The sequence below is a fragment of the Littorina saxatilis genome, linkage group LG2 (genome assembly GCF_037325665.1).
Source record: "Littorina saxatilis isolate snail1 linkage group LG2, US_GU_Lsax_2.0, whole genome shotgun sequence".
Lineage (NCBI taxonomy): Eukaryota > Metazoa > Mollusca > Gastropoda > Littorinimorpha > Littorinidae > Littorina > Littorina saxatilis.
In genome coordinates, this window is record NC_090246.1 from 27,115,489 (window position 1) to 27,131,681 (window position 16,193).

Genomic DNA, 16,193 nt, shown 5'->3' on the forward strand with positions numbered 1-16,193 from the left:
AGGAACAGGTGTAAGGGAAAAAAAAAAAAAAAAATTGATTTGGAAAATTTAATTTTGATCATAATTTTTATATTTTTAATTTTCAGAGCTTGTTTTTAATCCAAATATAACATATTTATATGTTTTTGGAATGAGGAAATGATGAAGAATAAGATGAACGTAAATTTGGATCGTTTTATTATTATTATTTTTTTTTTTACAATTTTCAGATTTTTAATGACCAACTCAACTCTCAACTCAATGCCCGTCACTCCTGTCAGAGTATGGGCCGCCAACAACAGCTCTCCAGAGTCCTCTGTCCTGGGCCATCTTTTCTATCTGACTCCAGGTGTAGCCCATCTTTCTGGTGTCGGCCTCTTAATGACCAAAGTCATTAATTAATTTTTAAGCCACCAAGCTGAAATGCAATACCGAAGTCCGGCCTTCCTCGAAGATTGCTTGGCCAAAATTTAAATAAATTTGATTGAAAAATGAGGGTGTGACGACAGTGCCGCCTCAACTTTTACAAAAAAGCCGGATATGACGTCATCAAAGACATTTATCGAATAAATGAAAAAAATGTCCAGGGATATCATTTCCAGGAACTCTCATGTAAATTTTCATAAAGATCGGTCCAGTAGTTTACTCTGGATCGCTCTACACACACACACGCACAGACAGACAGACAGACAGACACACAGACACACACACATACACCACGACCCTCGTCTCGATTCCTCCCTCTATGTTAAAACATTTAGTCATAACTTGACTAAATGTAAAAAAAGCGCACACACACACACACACACACACACACACACACACACACACACACACACACACAAACAAACAAACAACAGCAAACTGCCCTTATTTGTTTATACGTTTGATGAAAACATGCTGGTGTTAACACTATCAATTCTTTTGTTACTGTCTTACTTGTTTCCATACCAGACGAAAAATACAGTGAATAGTATCTAATGTGTCGTTACCGTCTAAGGTATGTTAAAATGTCAGACAAAAAATACAGGTATAATAATAATAATAATAATAATAATAAATGAGCATTTATATAGCGCAACATCATAACTTTACAATTATGCTCTTTGCGCTTGACACATTTAAAATTAAAACACAGTTATACAAGCATTTACATCTACATGCGAAATATGCTAGTGTGAACAGTACAGTACATTATTTTCTGTCGTTGCCGTGTAATAATTATACAGCCGAAAAAGAGACACGTTGGCACTTTATTTATTTAAAGCATAAAGCAGGCATTGCCTGTTGTTATTGTCTTGTTTACAAAACACACAAACAAAGTACGCTGTGTTATCTTTGGCCTGGCTCACCTATGTAGCTTCAGCAGGACAGACGACGCACTGCAGATTATCCCAGCCCGCTACACGTTGCGTGAAAGGAAAACAGGCCAAGTACTCGTCATAATCCCTATCGCAGCATCAATAATATGCAGTGCGTCGTCTGTGTCCCTGAAACTGCGCAGGTATATTCTGCCCTTTAGGATGATGCCGTGGCAGCTGACTTAGCATAAGACGCGGGCAATGGCCATCATTACGTGTTGCCATTCTGGATGTTATGTGCATTGTTAAAGCAAAACATGACTGCGTGGGATTTCCTTTGAGAGCCTTTCCTGGTTCAGACGGCAATGATGGTCAACAGTAATCAACTGCGTGGGCAGACATCGGCTTTGTCTTTTTCTCTCGCCACTTGAAACGTACGTTCTGATTGGTCAACTTAGATCAGTTATTCTGGGCGCGCGCTCGTTAGATCTAAGTAGGCTAAAGAAGACTATGTCAGTATGGGTTTGTGATGTGTTGAAACGCAAGGGCAACAATAGAACAAGTTCATTGAATGACCCTTGGTATTCTGTTAAAAACAACGAGATAAAAACAACGGAAAAACATTAATACTTTGTACACAAGCTCTAGACATACACAGCACTAATAGGCCCGCATGGTTCTATTTTTTCAGTTGATGAGGTTGTTGTTTTATGTATATGTATATGTATATATATATATATACTAGAGGAATACCCGGCTTCGCCGGGGTGAATCGCGAGACAGAGACAGACAGCGTGGCGGTTCATCACAATCACCTCTGCAGGCGAAGTCCTGTCAAACGGGATTGAGAATTTTAGAGCTTATTTCTTAGCCCTATATTATCTGTTGTGTCTTCTCAAATGCCAGAACATACAGACAGACAAAAGCCGCTAGACCCCATCACAAACAGAACTCTACAATCCACAGGTTTTTGCCCACACACACACACACAAACACACACACAGAGAAGCCGTATATATAAATATGTATATCTATATCTATAAATATATAGAGATAGGTGAGAGTGTATTTTTCGCGTGGCTATAAATTGATTCGACCTTTTCACTTTGACAGTAAGAACAACTTACGGGTGCAAGGGAAGCGTTCTGGACAGCGCAGTGACATTCTAACAATAGAACCTCAGAAACGGGAATTTGGGGTGAACGGCGCGAGACAGAGACAGACAGCGTGGCGGTTCACCACAATCACCTTTGAAGGCGAAGTCCTGTCAAACGGGATTGAGAATTTTAGAGCTTATTTCTTAGCCCTATATTATCTGCTGTGGCTTCTCACATGCCAGAACATACAGACAGACAAAAGCCGCTAGACCACATCACAAACAGAACTCTACAATACACAGGTTTTTGCAAGGGAAGCGTTGTGGACAGCGCAGTGGACAGCGCAGTGACATTCTAAAAATAGTAATAGTAACTTACAACTGAACGGGAAAGCCACACGAAGGAAGGGAGATAAACGCCAAACACTGGAGAAGATAAGGAAGAGTTACTTATAATGGTGAAATGAACACAAAAACCCAAATCAGTTCAGCGCTGCGCGCTGAGAGCACGTGTTGAAATATCTCATCGATAATATTGTGTCCGGGGTGTAGCTGAATACGGTGTCCAAATTTGAAAAAGATCCACCGAGAACTTTGGCGTTGTGATGTGGTGTAGCGGCTATGGTGTGTCGGTATGGGGGCCCGGGTAGCTGAGGTGGAACCAAAATAGCTGAGGTGGAACCAAAATCGGTTCAGCGCTGCGCGCTGAGAGCACGTGTTGAAATATCTCATCGATGAGGTTGTGTCCGGGGTCTCTCTGAATAAGCCCACCAAATTTGAAGCAGATCCATCGAGAACTTTGGCCGTGCATGGCGAATACACAAATACACAAACACACAGACACACAGACACACAGACACAAGTCGTATATATATATAGATATATATATATGCGGATTCTGTGTGTGTGTGTGTGTGTTTGTGTGTGTGTGTGTGTGTGTGTGTGTGTGACAGTGTGTGTGTGTGTGTGTGTGTGTTTGTGTGTGTGTGTGTGTGTGTGTGTGCGCGTGCGTGTGAATGTACGTGTATGTGTACGCATGCTTATACATGCGAATGTGTTTGCACGACTGTCTGTAAAAGGCTGGGTGTTTGTTTGCTTGCAGGATAAAAAGGATTTTGTTCTACTAAGTTGAGCTGAAAGATGAACATGTTTCACAGGTACAACAACACAAACCGCGCGAAAAAAAATAACCGTTACAAATATGAAAGAACGCTGTCAAATACTTCTCCGAAGACGGGACACCATTCTTTGCAGAGATTATTGATTAAAGCTTCTGCTTGGTATGCAATTGTTCTTTACTGCCTTGACATTTGCTTCATTACGCCAATGCATTAGCGTATTTGCAAGAGTACTTTGAAGCTCCGCGTTCTCTAACACGCTCTCAATCACTGCTGATGACCGGCACGGTTGGCCTAGTGGTAAGGCGTCCGCCCCGTCATCGGGAGATCGTGGGTTCGAACCCCGGCCGGGTCATACCTAAGACTTTAAAATTGGCAATCTAGTGGCTGCTCCGCCTGGCGTCTGGCATTATGGGGTTAGTGTTGGGTTAGTGCTAGGACTGGTTGGTCCGGTGTCAGAATAATGTGACTGGGTGAGACATGAAGCCTGTGCTGCGACTTCTGTCTTGTGTGTGGCGCACGTTATATGTCAAAGCAGCACCGCCCTGATATGGCCCTTCGTGGACGGCTGGGCGTTAAGCAAACAAACCAACAAATCACTGCTGATATTTTGCCACGTCTCTCAGTCGTCCGTAAAACTACCAGCGCAGTGAACAGCTTGTCTGTTTCTTTGGAGAATCGGCTTGAGAGTCGGTTACTTAAAATAGTACAAGCGTGTTCTGGTTCTTGTTAGTATCGGCTTTAATGTGACGAATGGTTAGTTTTAGAAGTGAAAGCATGTTCTGCTTCTTTGTGTTGGGAGTATTGGCTTTAGGAGTAGCTTAGTTCAGATCCTAAAAGCGTGTTATGCTTCTTTGGAGAATTTCATCTTTTAGAGTCTTTAGTTTTTATTTAAGCGGTGAAAGCGTGCTCTGCTTTTTTTTTAAGGATAAACTTTAGTTTAACTAATTTTATATTTGAGTAGCCACGATTAATTACTCTAGGCTCTAGGGTTTTTCGAGTATCGGCTTTAGAGTCATACGAGTTTAGTTCTGTAGTAAAGTTATTTCTAATCATTAGTTCAGTGTTGAGAGTACCTCGTACTTAGTTTCCTTGTAGACTTTGGATCATCATTCCACTGGAGTTTCCACTAAACTTACGAGGTGTAGGGGGCCTACATGAAGCGTGTTTTTCCAAATCATAATTCCTCTGTAGTTTCTTTCCCTAATCTATAGTGTACAGTGTCTCTGCTTCTGTATTTTCCTTCCACGAATACCACAGGGAGTTTAAGCGCAAGGCTGAGCACATCAAGAATCTGATGCACCCTTGGGAAAAATGGTTGATTCTTTCCCGGTGATATTTTCAACAAAAAGCTTCACATTCTGACGTTACCTAAAGTAAGAACTTCTGGAGCAGTTTGTGTATGAAGGAGTACACAATGTTCGGAAATAACTCTGTCAAGAGTTTATGGGTTGTGGCAGAGTAGCTTGTCCATATTTTTTTTCTTGATTTTCCTTAGCAACACTGAGGCAAGCTATATGTGCCATTGTTGGCCAATCACTAGCGAGCGGCCTGTCTCCGCAAGAGTAGAGGTCGGTGATCTGTGCCTGTGAAATCATGCGAACGACTGATAATCCAGTTAATGAGTTAGAATTAGCGCCGTTCTGTGCTTTCTGCACTGTCCGCCCAATAAACGCTCTTTTCGTTCAAAATATCCGGGCTGACTATCGTTTTTGCCGACGTGATCGCATCTCTCAGTGCACAGATCGAGCGACCACGTGTGGAAACTCACCTCTTGCTAGTGATGGGCCTGCAGTGTCACGTGAAGCTTGCCTCGATGTTTCCAAGGTAAAGCAACTCTTCCACAACCAATAACAAAAAATACAGTTATTTCCGGAATTCGTCTGTGGCTCCCAGGACAGTAACGTCTTTTGAAAATAAATGTCTGTATAAACACGCTGCATTTCCTGGTACCAGTCCTCTATATACGTACATCCTTATACATTTATTTATTAAGGAGATTTCTATAGCGCATAACTAAAAGCACTATGCCATACACATATACCTCTTAGGGAATAAGCCCCTAATTTATATTGACATTATGTTAAGTGTAAGGTACTTTCACTACCTAAATAAACACTATTGTCATCATTTTCACGAGTTTTCATTCACAAGCACCTGGGAAATAAATATCATGTTCCCCAGGCAATAAATCCCCGGTTACCATAGTTGCAGGAAGCGGGTTATACATGGATAATCAAAAGCAAACTCAATAGAAACGCTCGGGGATTCTTCGGCTCTTTTCATTGGTGTTTCCCCAGACCTAAACAGACGACACGACACTGCTTTGCAAAGTTCCAAAAACGAACTGGCAAACTGGCAAAAGTAAACAAAAAACAAAACTACTTCATGAAAGGTCATACATTCATCAAAAACAAATGAAACCTACCGATATGTTTTGTCTTCTTACAGAGTCATGGAGTGCGTGTGTCTGTGTTTCGATACACAGACGTTCGGAGAAACACGAACGTCAAGTACGGAACGCGCATCGTATCAACTGATGCATCAAATTGATGCATCCAAAACCAAGATTTGATGCATCATTTTCACAATTTGATGCATCATTTTCACAAAAGGATGCATCATTTTCAAAACGGATGCATCATTTTCCAAAACTGATGAATCCGATACGAACATGATGCATCCTTTTAGAAAATGATGCATCATTTTGATGCATCATTTTGATGCATCACTTTCGGTTTTGTATGCATGCGAAAAATCATTCATTGCCGGTCTTTCCGTAAGAATCGCCTGAGCACGGAAAAACTTGAAATGACATTTTGACGAATATAAACAGATTGGTTAGATAAAACAAAAATAAACGTACAACATACCATTAAATAGGGAACAAGTCAAAGTCACGGCATTATGCATTTTAAGGCCTTTTTTGTTTTGTTTGTGGTTTGTTTTCTGTGCACACGAAGTTTTGACGCCCTTGACCTTCGATGCATCAGTTGATAGAAATAGTTCGTTTCGCTTCAAGTCGTATTCCGGTTCAAATTTTGCTTTTTGCCCGGCATTTTCCGGGAAAACCCGAAAATTCTGATGCATCCAAACGATGCATCAAATTGTGAAAATGATGCATCAAATTCTTGGTTTTGAATGCATCAATTTGATGCATCAGTTGATACGATCCGCGTTCCGTAGTCAAGTTCAAGTAAAACGACCCCTGACACACACATTTTGACCCGTGCACAAGACGTTGTATCGATAAACGAAGCACAAATAAGAAACAATAAAAAAAAGCAAAGAAAATAGCAACAAAATATGCAAACAACTAACAAAGCCGAGCAAGCAGAATGACAGGTCTAATGTAAAACAAAGAGGTACTGAGTCGGAAACAAGATCGCGATTCTTTCCTTCGCTGCACGACGCAAATCTTCTGTGACCTTTGACCAAACGTAGCTTCCACATTCGATCACTCAGCTTTATATTTACAACAGAAAGCCGAGGGGGTGGAATACTGAGATGAACCTACAGAACTGTGCATCCTCAAACCTGACATATTCATCCCAACATTTAATGAACTCAAAAACACAGAAAGTTGCTTTCACACGCCTTTGATTGCCAGTGGTTATCAAACCGGGACTCGTGTGGTTATCAGCACGGAACCCGTGTTTCAAAGCATGGCTCCCTGGGTTGATTGTGCACTTATTTTTTCACTACCAAAATGATGACAAAACGATGTTTGGTGGTTTGTTGACAGACCAGCTTTTTTGTCGGTCCGAGGGGGGGCATATCGCCTTTTGTTTCATATATATTGACCGCGGCCTTCGGCCTTGGTCAATACATATGAAACAAAAGACGATATGCTCCCCCTCGGACCGACAAAAAAGCTGGTCTGTCAACAACCCATCAAACATCTTATATTGACGGAATGCCGATAACAATATCAATATATACCAATGCCCAATCTACGTCGAGTGTGCTGATATTTAAAATACGTGTTCTCTAAACAAACAATTCTCTGTTAAAACATTTGGAATACCTTCTTGCAAATTATTGAACAATTCTTTTTTAACAAGACATTTTATTTCTTATTGTTATTTTTTTCTTTATATATTTTCCTGTGTTATTCCTTAGTTGCATACTTTATTGACCTTCAGGGCTCTTTGATAATATGAGAGGGTTTTGGTGATATCTATGGTTTCTAGTTATTTTAAAGGTTTTCTTAAATGTCAAAAGATTCTGGTGATATCAAAGATTTCTCAAGATGTTAATGATTTTGTGTATTTTAGTATTGTCAATGATTTTCTGTGAAACTAAGTTTTAGACGGTTTCAGGGGTTTCTGTGATGTCAGAGGTTTTGGATGATATCACAGGTCTTTTGCGATGTCACATACTTTTATTGTTGTCAAATGTTTTTAATGATGTGAGGTGTTTCTAGTCAAGTTTACAATTTTCAGAATGACTTCTAAAACGTCCAACATCAAAACAAAACATAGTGTTAGGCTTTGTTTTGTAGTATCGTAAGTTTCTAACATCGGGTAGAGCGCCCCCCATCCCCCAAAACCCACTCCACATCCAGAAACCAGCCATCCTTTAACGGATCGTTGTCAGAGGAAGACGGCAAACATTGCTTGCGTACACGCGCCAATTTTCTCCCTGTTTGTCTCTTGTAGGTTTTCACAGGATCAATCTTTTGTGTGGTGGTTCGGTTGGCATTTGTTTTAGACAACTGCCGCGTTGGCTCTATACGTTTTCGATCTGGGTTGTTGTCTGTCGTCAAACAGTCTGTCTTTGTGTCTGTCAGCCACCTCTGCTGCCGTCTGCGATCCTTCCGTTCGTGTCTGATTTGTTTTGTCTTCCTTGTCTTTCACGACTATGGCTGCATTGTCATGCCATATAAAAGGACGTCACCATCAGTGTTATGTAAGGTACAAAAAGAGTTACACAGACAGATCACATTAACATAAAAACTTAAAAGCAAATCGATCGGATGCAAAATGATAATTGCCAAACAACGTCACGAAGGAAGACGACATTTCAAAGGAGGAAGCACCTGAGGGGTCTACACAATGATCTGTCATTCTCTTTAACAAGATGTTTTTGTTAGCCCAAGACATAAATGTCTCTGAGTTTGTATATTCTGCTGAAGCCTGAGACTTAAACGTCATCATCATCATCATCATCATCAGCAGCAGCAGCAGCAGCAGCAGCAGCAGGCAGCAGCAGCAGCAGCAGCAGCAGCACCGTCTCTCAAATCTGCTGAAGACTTCTATGGTAACATCAATCAAAGTAACGTCACAGTGTTCTGACAAAAAGCTTTGCACAGACCGTGCACAACAAAATGTGCGTGTTGAAAGTCTGGCGAAAACAGACGTGAAGGAATTTACTTGTCCATAGGTGCATCAATAGTAGGAAAATGATAGGTCTATGGGTGCGAAAATGATAGGCCCACAAGTATAGAATAAATATACTTATAGTAATGCAGGTGCGATGATGACAGTACATTACAATAACACTAAAACTATTGTGAAAACAGATGTATTACGCTACGGGTGCATTATACATCCAAGACGTTTGGAAGTCTGTGTGCATTTTATTTACCTGGACAATTGTCAAATACGAAGAAACAAATATTAACAAAGTTAATGATATGGATACAGATAGCGTACACTTGGCTGTTATACTGTCTTTTTGCCTTTATGTCTATTTGTTTGTCTCTCCTTCTCCTTCTCCTCCTCCTCCTCCTCCTCCTCCAGCTTTGTCTTTTGTTTTGTTATTTTTCATCATCATTTTTCTTCCTTCAAAATTTCAGAGAAAGAGAACTTCATTCCACACTTCGGAGAGAGAGAGGCAATGCTCCGCGTAATCCTATCAAAAACGTTTCTTGGAACATAGGAGCACAAAAATGAACATAGGACCCCATCCGCTTGCCGGGGATTTTGTGATTTGTGCTTAATAAAGACAAGGAAGTGATGGTGAATGTTAACAGCCTCGGGGCTGTGCATCCCCTCGGCTTGAGATCAGGACACCGGAAAGAATTCATGCAAGTGTGGAATAGGAGGTATTGTCATCGTGTTTTTAGTGCCTTTCTATCTTTTTGTGTGTATTTTGTTTCGAATCTTCTTCTTTTTACATTTATTCAAGTTTTGACTAAATGTTTTAACGTAGAGGGGGGAATCGAGACGAGGGTCGTGGTGTATATGTGCGTGTGTGTGTGTGTGTGTGTGTGTGTGTGTGTGTGTGTCTGTGTGTGTGTGTAGAGTGATTCAGAGAAAACTACTGGACCGATCTTCATGAAACTTGACATGAGAGATCCTGAGTATGGTATCTCCAGATGCTTTTTTCATTTTTTTGATAAATGTCTTTGATGACGTCATATCCGGCTTTTCGTAAAAGTTGAGGCGGCACTGTCACGCTCTCATTTTTCAACCAAATTGGTTGACATTTTGGTCAAGTAATCTTCGACGAAGCCCGGACTTTGGTATTGCATTTCAGCTTGGAGGCTTAAAATTTAATTAATGAGTTTGCTCATTAAAGTTGTCATTAAAATCGATTTTTCGCAAACAGATTTAAAATTGATTGCATCGTATTCTTCATCACATTCTGAATCTAAAATATATATACATATGTCTGTTTACTCTTAAAAATGTGATCACAATTAACGAAAATAGATTAATTAGTCTTACGATTAAAATGTAAGAAATCGATCCAAAAATGATTTCATCTTATTCTTTATCATTTCCTGATTCCAAAAACATATAGATATGATAGGTTGTATTCAAAACAAGCTCAGAAAATTAACAAGAATACAGAAAAGCGCGTTTTCCTGCTTAGCACATTTACGCCACCGCGCTAATCTGGCGTGTCAATATCACTACGTTTTGCACGTGGAAGGTGAGCGATTTCCTTCACGCGGGGATTGACGAATCTGTACTGTCTTGGTGAAAAAATACAGTGCGTTCAGTTTGATTCTGTGTGTTCGACAGCTTGACTAAATGTAGTAATTTCGCCTTACGCGACTTGTTTTTAATGTTACAAGCATGGGTTGTCGTATTTTTTCAAACAAAAAGTACCCTATCTGTGTGTTTGTTTTTAATTTTGGTCTTATTCTATGTCCCCCCCCCCCCCTTTCTCCCACTCTCTGTTTGTCTGTCTCTCTTTCTCTCTATCCCCCCCCCCCCCCCCGTTCTCTCTCTCTCTTTCTCTGTCTCTCTGTCTCTCTGTCACTCTCTCTCTCTCTGTCCCTCTCTCTCTCTCTCTCTCTCTTTTTTTTTTTTTTTTTTTTTTTTTTTTTGACCTCAGTTGCATGCAAGGTTGCTTCAACCCATCTTTTTTGCCTCTTTCGTCTTTTTTTTTCTTTTTTTTTCTTTTTTTTTGTCTTTCTTTTTGGGCGGTGAGCATATCCTTCTTCATTGGTCTTTTTTTTTTTTTTTCTTCAATGACATTTTAATTTTGTTTTCTTTTGCATTACAGGTTACATTTCCATTAAATTACTTTTTAATTCAACAGCAATCTAGCTAAGGACAATGGGGATACACCTTTCGTAGCGCCAGTTCTTGTTGAAATACAATTTCCAATGGAATATGCGATTTAGTTTTCTTAACTTTGCTAATGCACATTTTTGCTATCAATAAAACATGGTTAATTAACGCTGATTCCTGACATTTTTCGATTCCGAATAATACATCTGTAATAGACAATAAGAAAGCCCGACCTGTCAGACTGTTCAACATTTTTTCAATATAAGTCCAAAACCTTCTAATTCTGGGACACTCATAGAAAAAGTGTTCCATGACATCCAAAATATGTGGGCACTCGTTACAGTTTTTTGTTTGACTTACTTTCATTTTATGTAATAAAATATTGGTGGGATATAAATTGTGACACATTTTCCATTGCAACACACGCAGGCGCACTTTTTTTGTCACCTGTCGTGGCAACAACCACGTCTGTTCGACAAAAACAAAATCTAGTTTTCTTTTCCAAAAATCGATTGCATGAGATTTTTCAATGCTATAATTCCGTTTTTTCTTTAAATATAACTTAATTAACTTGGGTTTGCTTTTAAACACATTCAATTCATCATCAATTATATTTACATTAACTATATGTGCTGGGTTGTCTACAATCCAATCTTTCCATTGTTTTGGAATTGCATTCATCACAGCGTTGTATTCAAAAAAGGTTATTGCAGGGTTTTGCTGCACAGTGATCTGAACATCTTCACACAACAGAAACTGATTTCTTTCAACATTCAACAAATCATTTATAACATTAAAACCTTTCTGGCGCCATTTTACAAAATCCAACACTTTACCTTTAAACTGAATCAGTCTATTATTAAATATTGTCTCTCTCTTTCTCTCTATCCCCCCCCCCCCCCCCCGTTCTCTCTCTCTCTCTTTCTCTGTCTCTCTGTCTCTCTGTCACTCTCTCTCTCTCTCTCTCAGTCTCACTCTCTCTCTCTCTCTATTTCTCTCTCTCTCTCTCTCTCTCTCTCTCTCTCTCTCTCGGACTGCCTTCTTCTTCCTCTTCCTCCCTATTTCCCTCTCTCCTCCTTTCCTTGTCTATGTTTCCTTGTCTCCCTCGATCGACCAACCAGCCCTTCTGTTTGTCTTATCGGCTGGTCTATCTGTCCTAATGTCTGCACGGGCCATTTAAGGATGTTGCAATGGGATATATCGTCTAAATGTGGATCTTGTCCTTCATAAATGGTGTCGTTAAAAAGCTACTGTTCTTATTACGCCTAATCAAAGCTTGGTTGAAGGTCAAGGTTACAGGCTGGAAGTAAATGCCTGGCCGCAAAAACTGACAAATACTAAAAAAGACTTTCGCGTTTCTTGGTGTTACACTTTTTATGTTTGCCTCTACTCCCTTATAACAACACTGCACTTTAAGTCGCACCTTGCATTCTTCTTGTGCAAATTATAATCATCATTCGCGTCTTCAGAATGAGATCTCTGGTGATTTATACTCAGAGATAGTCAATACTAACTGAACATCACAAATGCGTCTGGTGATTTATACTCAGAGATAGTCAATACTAACTGAACATCACAAATGTGTCTGGTGATTTATACTCAGAGATAGTCAATACTAACTGAACATCACAAATGTGTCTGGTGATTTATTCTCAGAGATTGTCAATACTAACTAAAGAACTGCACAAATGTGTCCAGTCTGGCTGATATAGGTTACCGCCAGCCTGTTCATTCGATGGTAATAATCTTCTTTTATAGCGGTATTTTCCGTAGAGAGCTACTGACCAACATAAACGGCAACGTCCTTGACTTTTAAACTATCACAAGTACTTGCAAATACAACAGCCAGACAGCTACGTTTTGGCAGGTGATCAAATGGAAGGAGTGAATGATGCCATGAACAAACGACAGATCTGTGTTGGTTTGCACGATCGTTGACATGGGAAGGAATGTATCTCTAAAGGTGTATCTTGAATTGTGCACTTATACCACGTGCTGATTATTAGCTTGCATGTTCATTACTTTTGTGCGCGACGTACAACCTCATGACCTTTCGAGGGTTTCAATTTATGTCTCAAGTTTCATCTTTTTAATAAGGGCATCATATCCGTTGAAGTATGGAACGTTGCAGAATCGTTTAGAGATGTACTGTACTTCAATTAATGCAGATTCTCTCTCTCTCTCTTTCTCTCTCTCTCTCTCTCTCTCTCTCTCTCTCTCTCTCTCTCTCTCTCTCTCTCTCCCCGTTCTCTCTCTCTCTCTCTCTCCCCCGTTCTCTCTCTCTCTCTCCCCCGTTCTCTCTCTCTCTCTCTCTCTCTCTCTCTTTCTCTCTCTCTCACACACACACACACACACAATCGCACAATCGCACACACACAATCGCAAATTGTTCTGCTCTCCCAAAGTATCCAACAACTATATACACTACTCTCTCTCTCTCTCTCTCTCTCTCTCTCTCTCTCTCTCTCTCTCTCTCTCTCTCTCTCTCTCACACACAGCATTGACCTAGAACGCCGTCTCTGAAAAAACCCACAGAAGACATCTTTTCAATGTCATCAAGTCAAACGCAAGGCAGATCCTTGCATCTCGTGCCTCGGGTTCTCTCTATCTGCCGACACTCGAGGGACCGGCCTTGTCACGATATAGGGACCTTTGCAGACAATGACAAATCGACCGATCTCTTGGTTCAGACCTATCCATTGAGCCTCGGCACGTCGAACATTGAAAGGCCGCCAGGGGCAAAGAGAAACATATTGTAACAGTATATGTTTTGTAAGATCTACGAGGGAGGTATCGCTGCGTTGCAAAACTTGAGTCTCAAGGTCGATTCAGGTCTATCAATTTAATCTTAGCACGCCGAAGAGCAACAAGCCTCTAGGGAAAACAGATAAGCATCTTGCCTTAGTATGAGTATGTAGTGGGGTTTTATTTTCAAGTTCTGCGATGGTGATTTCGCTACCGTTGCAGAATTGTAGATTGATAGACGGTATATGGTCAATGTTGCCATACCGCACTCAGCCTTTAGCTATCCTTGGCGGATTATTACATTATTCAGTTATTCTGCAGAAAAACCAAAATGCTGGAGAAAAACTGTCTTTTCTGCAGCATTCCTGCATAATATCATCTTTCGCCGAAGCAGCGTTTTTTTCTGCAGCAAAACATTTTACTGCAGTAAAATTGAAATCAAGAATGCTGCAGTAAAACGGTGCTGTTGTTTTACTGCAGAAAACCTGTTTTTATTTTTTCTGCAGCATTTTGTACTGGCTCTTGGCGGATTATGACATTATTCAGTTATTCTGGAGAAAAACCGAAATGCTGGAGAAAAACTGTCTTTCTGCAGCATTTCTGTATAATGTCATCTTTCGCGAGAGCAACGTTTTTTTTCTGCAGTAAAACAGTTTTACTGCAGTAAAATTGAAATCAAGAATGCTGCAGTAAAACGGTGATGTTGTTTTACTGCAGAAAAACTGTTTACACTTTTTCTTTAGCATTTTGGCATTATTTAGTTATTCTGCAGAAAAACAGAAATGCTGGAGAAAAACTGTCTTTTCTGCAGCATTTCTGCATAATGTCATCTTTCGCCGAAGCAACGGGTTTTTCTGGAGCAAAACATTTTACTGCAGTAAAATTGAAATCAAGAATGCTGCAGTAAAACGGTGCTGTTGTTTTACTGCAAAAAACCTGTTTACACTTTTTCTGCAGAATTTTGTACTGGCTCATCTTCTTCTTCTTCTTGGCGTTCGCAGAGGTTACACAATCAGTCCAGCACTGGTGATAAATGTTGTCGTTTTCTCCAACTCCTGTCGACTGCCGTATAGTTTGGTCTGCAAGGGAGTTGGTGACGGCCACACTTCTTTTCGTTCCTCATCTAGTAAGGGACATCGCTGTAAGATGTGTTCCGCTGTTTGGTCCTCTTGACCGCAGGCACAGGTTGGTGATGGCGCCAGCTTGAACTTTCGGTTCATGTGAGCATTGAGCCTGTTGTGGCCAGTACGCAGCCTGATGAGGTTGACTTGCTGCTCTCTGGACATTGTGTGGTAGTCATCTCTGTTTGTCCTTGGCCTCATCAATGCCTTGATGATTGTCTTCTGCTCACTAAAGCTGACACTGTTTTCAGGTTGGTCTTCCACGGCTCCTTCTTTTGCCAGCTCATCTGCCCTTTCATTTCCTGGTATCCCACAGTGTGCTGGTATCCACTGGAGGACAACTCTTCTGGTTTGTCTGACCATCTGTAATGCTTTGGCCAGCTGTGGGAGTTTGTCGTTCTCTAGGGCCTGAAGGACTGAAAGGGCGTCCGAGAGGAAGACAACTTGTACTGGCTCATTATAATGTTGGAGCACGCGAGCCCCCCTCTGTCGAGAGATGGACTCATCCAGAATTACCAATAGTTGTGCATGACTGACACGAATGTATTTTGTCTGTCTGACTTCCCAGGGGGCGACGAATACAAACGCTTCTTTACAAGGTTGTTCGTTTTTCTCCAGAAAAACTGTGACAGACTATCACAACATCACCGTTTTACTGCAGCATTCTTGATTTCAATTTTACTGCAGTAAAAAAACGTTGCTCTCGCGAAAGATGACATCATGCAGAAATGCTGCAGAAAAGACAGTTTTTCTCCAGCATTTCGGTTTTTCTCCAGAATAACTGAATAATGTCATAATCCGCCAAGAGCCAGTACAAAATGCTGCAGAAAAAGTGTAAACAGGTTTTCTTCAGTAAAACAACATCTCCGTTTTACTGCAGCATTCTTGATTTCAATTTTACTGCAGTAAAACTGTTTTACTGCAAAAAAACCCGTTGCTCTCGCAAAAGATGACATTATGCAGAAATGCTGCAGAAAAGAACGGTTTTTCTCCAGCATTTCTGTTTTTCTGCAGAATAACTGAATAAAGTCATCATCCGCCAAGGATATTTAGCCCCAGAACGTGATCACCGGAAAATCAATATTAATTACTTTTTGGCGGGAGATGCAAACTGACAAACGGCCGCATTAAGTTTCGTTTGGCTGGTAAACTAAAGTTGTGTGTAATCATCTGTTGTGTAAAGCTTGTGACTGTTTATATCGTAACCTGCGTCAAAAAGACAAATCGTTGCTTCAGCAATGCTGTGGTTTGCACTGTATCTGTCATTTAATTGTGTACATGTATGTCCAAGGGTTACGTAAGGAATTGCAGCTCCGTACGTAAGCTAACAACCTTTATAAACAGAAGCTGGCTAGCTATCAAAG